This window comes from Penaeus chinensis, chromosome 16 (genome assembly GCF_019202785.1).
Source record: "Penaeus chinensis breed Huanghai No. 1 chromosome 16, ASM1920278v2, whole genome shotgun sequence".
Classification (NCBI taxonomy): Eukaryota; Metazoa; Arthropoda; class Malacostraca; order Decapoda; family Penaeidae; genus Penaeus; species Penaeus chinensis.
The window spans coordinates 28,265,752-28,270,751 of NC_061834.1; positions in this window are offsets into that span (position 1 = coordinate 28,265,752).

The following is a 5,000-nucleotide window of genomic DNA, read 5'->3' on the forward strand; positions in this document are numbered from 1 at the left end:
CTTTTCCCCCTCCTCCTTATCCTCCTCCTTCTCCTCCTCCTCCTCCTCCTTACCTTCTCCTTCTCCTCTCCTTCTCCTTCTCCTTCTCCTCCTCCTCCCCCTCTGCTCCTGCTCCTCCTCCTCCTCCCCTCCCTCCTCCTCCTCCTCCTCCTCCTCCTATTCCTTCCTCCTTTAACTTCTCCTCCTCCTACTTTTCCTTCTCCTCCTCCTCCTCCTCCTCCTCCTCCTCCTCCTCCTCCTCCTCCTCCTTCTTCTCTTCCTTCCTTCCTTCCCCTCCTCCTCCTCCTCCTTCTTCTTCTCCTCCTTCCTTCCTTCCCCTCCTCCTCCTCCTTCTTCTCTCCTCCTTCTCCTTCCCTTCTCCTCCTCCTTCTCCTCCCTCCTCCTCCTTCTCCCCCTCCTCCTCCTTCTCCTCCTCCTCTTTCTCCTCCTAGTCCTCGTCTTCCTCGTCCTCCTCTGTCCTCCTTCTCCTCCTTCTCCTCTTCTTCTTCTTCCTCCTCCTCTACCATCTCATATTTCATGTCTTCCTTTTACGCCCTTGCCTTACCTCCTCCTTCCATCCCCTCCACCCCCCCCCCCCCCTTCCACCCCTAGGAGTACGCCCATACTCTTCCCTGCAATTATTATTTTCAACGCCACCGCCCCCCCCCCCCCTCCACTCCCTCTCCGACCCCCCCCCCCCCTCTTGCCCCTTAACGTTCTTCTGTGAGCCCTTTCTTGACCTTGCCACCCCCCCCCCCTTCTCCCTCCCTCCGCCATTCCCCCTTTTAATGTCTGTCTGGTAGTCTGGTAGTCTGTCTGTCTGCCTGTTTGTCTGTTTGTGTGTTTGTATGTTTGTCTTTTCTGTATTCTTTTATTTTCTCTGTCTCCTTTTCCCTCTCCGTCTTTCTCTCTGTCCTTCCCCTTTATCTTCTTCTCCTCCCCTCCTCCCCATCTCCCCATGTTCCTCCCTCTCACCCTTTCACCCTCTCTCTTTATCCCTCCCTCTCCCCTTCTCTTTATCCCTCTCCCCTCCTCCTCTCTTTATCCCTCTCCCCTCCTTCTCTCTTTATCCCTCTCCCTAACCCCCTCTATTTATTCCTCTCCCTCTCCCTCTTACCCTTTATCCCTCTCCCTCTCCTCCTCTCTTTATCCCTCTCCCTCTTCCCCACTCTTTATTCCTCTCCGTCTCCCTCTTACCCTTTATCCCTCTCCCCTCCTCCTTTCTTTATCTCTTTCCCTAACCCGCTCTTACCCTTTATCCCTCTCTCTCTCCTCTCTTTATCCCTCTCCCTCTCCCTCTTACCCTTTATCCCTCTCCCTCTCCTCCTCTCTTTGTCCCTCTCCCTCTCCCCCTCTCTTTATCCCTCTCCCTCTTCCCCTCTCTTTATTCCTCTCCGTCTCCCTCTTACCCTTTATCCCTCTCCCTCTCCTCCTCTCTTTATCCCTCTCCCTCTTCCCCTCTCTTTATTCCTCTCCCTCTCCCTCTTACCCTTTATCCCTCTCTCTCTCCTCTCTTTATCCCTCTCCCTCTCCCTCTTACCCTTTATCCCTCTCCCTCTCCTCCTCTCTTTGTCCCTCTCCCTCTCCCCCTCTCTTTATCCCTCTCCCTCTCCCCCTCTCTTTATCCCTCTCCCTCTCCCCCTTACCCTTTATCCCTCTCCCTCTCCCTCTCCCCTTCTCTTTATTCCTCTCCCTCTCCCTCTTACCCTTTATCCCTCTCACTCTTCTCCTCTCTTTATTCCTCTCCCTCTCCCCCTTACCCTTTATCCCATTCCCTCTTCTCCTCTCTTTATTCCTCTGCCTCTCCTCCTCTCTTTATCCCTCTCTCTTTATCCCTCCCCCGAGACCACCTGGGTAGAACCTGCACATGCTAATTGGTCCCTGCAAGCCTTAATTACCTGAGCCCTGCTTTTTCGCGTTCTTAGGGCGCCTTGGCCGTTGGCGGTTGGCAGCGAGAGTGAATATTGGTGACAGGTTGGGGTGGCAGAGGAGGTGGCAGAAGTAATGACAGAGATGGTGGTAGGCTGTGGTGGCAGGCTGTGGTGGCAGAAGTGATGACAGAGATGGTGGCAGAAGTGACAGAGATGGTGGCAGAAGTTATGACAGAGATGGTGGCAGGCTGTGGTGGTAGAAGTGATGACAGAGATGGTTGTAGGCTGTGGTGGTAGAAGTGATGACAGAGATGGTGGCAGAAGTGACAGAGATGGTGGCAGAAGTGATGACAGAGATGGTTGTAGGCTGTGGTGGTAGAAGTGATGACAGAGATGGTGGCAGAAGTGACAGAGATGGTGGCAGAAGTGATGACAGAGATGGTTGTAGGCTGTGGTGGTAGAAGTGATGACAGAGATGGTGGCAGAAGTGATGACAGAGATGGTGGCAGAAGTGATGGCAGGGGGATAGTGACGGTGGTGAAGGAAATGATGGTGATGGTCATGGGTGGTGACAAGGGAGGTGATGGTGATGACAATGGTGGATGGTGAGGAGTAGAAATGTGGTGGTTGTGAGGAAGGTAGTAATGGTGAGGAATGGTGGAGGGTGATGGTGAAAAGGATGGTGAGTGACGAATGGTGTCGATGGTGATGGTCGTGGTGAGTGTATGGCTAGGAAGAGGAAAAAGATATTGTGAATGGTGAGGGTGGTGAATGGCCAGGGAGATGGTGGTGGTGATAGTGAGGAGTATAGTGTGATAGATATTGAAGATGAAAATTCAGTAGTGGCAGTAGGAGTAATATAATTAATCGCCGTAAGAATGATAGATTAATAGTAGTAATAGTAGTAGTAGTAATAATAGTAGCAGTAGTAGTACTTTACGTTCATACTATTATAATTATAAGTAACAGTATAATTATAAGTAAGTTATATCCGAATTATTACCGGGAATAGTAGTATTAAATGTATTAGGGCCACTTATAGTCATAGTAACAGTAGTAATAGTAATAACATTTGTAGTAATTGTAAGTAACACTATTTGTAAGTAGTAATATAAGTAATATGAGTACAATAGTAGTAGTAGTAGTAGTTGAAGTATAAGTAACAGGGGTATAACAGTAGTAGTAGTAAGCAATATAAGTGATGGGAGTATAAAAGTAGTAGTAATAATATAAGTAATAGAGGTATAACAATAGTAGTAGTAATATAAATAACAAAGGCATAATACTAGTATAGTAATAGAGGCATGCTAGTACTAGTAGAAATATAAATAACACAGGTATAGCACTACTAGCAGTCTTATAAGTAACGGAAGTAAAATAGTAGTACTAATAGTAGTCTTTTAAGTAACAGATCTTCAAAAGCGGTAGTAATAGTAATATAACCGTGGGTAATAGTAGTAGTAGTAGTAATAGTAATATAAGAATAAAGATATCACTAGTATTAGAAATATAAGTAACAGACTTATAGTAGTAGTACTGGCAGCATTCTTATAAGTAATCCAAGCAGCGCAAGTTACGACAACCGTGAGTAATAGTAGTAGTAGTAGTAAAAGTAATATAAGTAATAAAAATATCACTGGTATTAGAAATATAAGCAACATACTTATATTAGTAGTACTAGCAGCATTCTTATAAGTAATCCAAGCAGCACGAGTTACGACAACCGTGAGTAATAGTAGTAGTAGCAGTAATAGTAATATAAGTAATAAAGATATCACTAGTATTAGAAATATAAGTAATAAAGATATCACTAGTATTAGAAATATAAGTAATAAAGATATCACTAGTATTAAAAATATAAGTAACAGACTTATAGTAGTAGTACTAGCAGCAGTCTTATAAGTAATCCAGGCAGCACGAGTTACGACAACCGTGAGTAATAGTAGTAGTAGTAGTAATAGTAATATAAGTAATAAAGATATCACTAGTATTAGAAATATAAGTAATAAAGATATCACTAGTATTAAAAATATAAGTAACAGACTTATAGTAGTAGTACTAGCAGCAGTCTTATAAGTAATCCAGGCAGCACGAGTTACGACAACCGTGGGTGGTCCAGAATTCCGCCGCGGCCGCTGGTTCCGCCGTCGAGTCGTGACAAATAGGTGAGCGAGCGCGATGACCAGGTGTTGAGGGGGGGGGGGGGGAGGAAGAGGGGGAGAGGGTGTGAGGCATGGAAGAGGAGGTAAAGGGGAGGGGAGAGGAGGTATAGGAGGAAGAAGGGGAGGAGAGAGTAAGAGGGAAAAGGGGAGATGTGGGGATAGAAGGAGGGGAGAGGGGGAAAGAGTGTGAAGCATGGAAGAGGAGGTAAAGGGGAGGGGAGAGGAGGTATAGGAGGAAGAAGGGGAGGAGAGGGTAGGAGGGATAAGGGGAGAAGTGAGGAGAGAAAGAGGGGGGAATGGGGAGAGGTGAGGAGGAGGTGAGGGGGAGGAAGGATAGGAGGAAGAAGGGGCGAAGACAGGATAGCAGGAAGGGGGAGGGGAGAGAGGATATAAAGCATGGAAGAGAAGATAAGGGGAGGGAGGATAAGAGGAAGAAGGAGAGGAGAGGAAAGGACAGCAAAATAAAAACGGGAGAAGAGGAGAGGAAAGGATAGGAGGAGGGGGGAGGAGAGGGGTGAGAGGGCATAAAGCAAGGAGAAGGAGGTAAGGGGGGAGGAGAATAGGAGAGAAAAAAAGGAAGGAGAGGAAAGGATAAGAGAAAAAAAAAGGAAGGGGAGGAGAGGATAAGAGAAGGAAGGGAAGAGGGAGAGGAGAGGGGGAGGGGGAGTGGAGGAGAGGGGAATTAGTGAGGCTGCAAGAAATAAGGAGAAAGGGGAGACGAAGATAGGAAACGAGAGGATGAGAGAAAGAGGGGGAGGAGAGGAAAGGATAGGAGGAGGACAAGATGTGCAAGAGAATGGAAGAGGATGAAAGAAGGAGAAGAAAGCATGGATGATGGGGAGGAAGGGAAGAAGAAGGAGGAAGAATGAAGAAGGGAGAAGGATGAGGGAGAAAGGGGAAGAAGGGAGACAATTAAAGAGAAAGAGGAAGGAGCAGTGAGGAAAAAGAAGGAGAAAGGACGAATGAGGGAATGAGAAAATCAAAAATA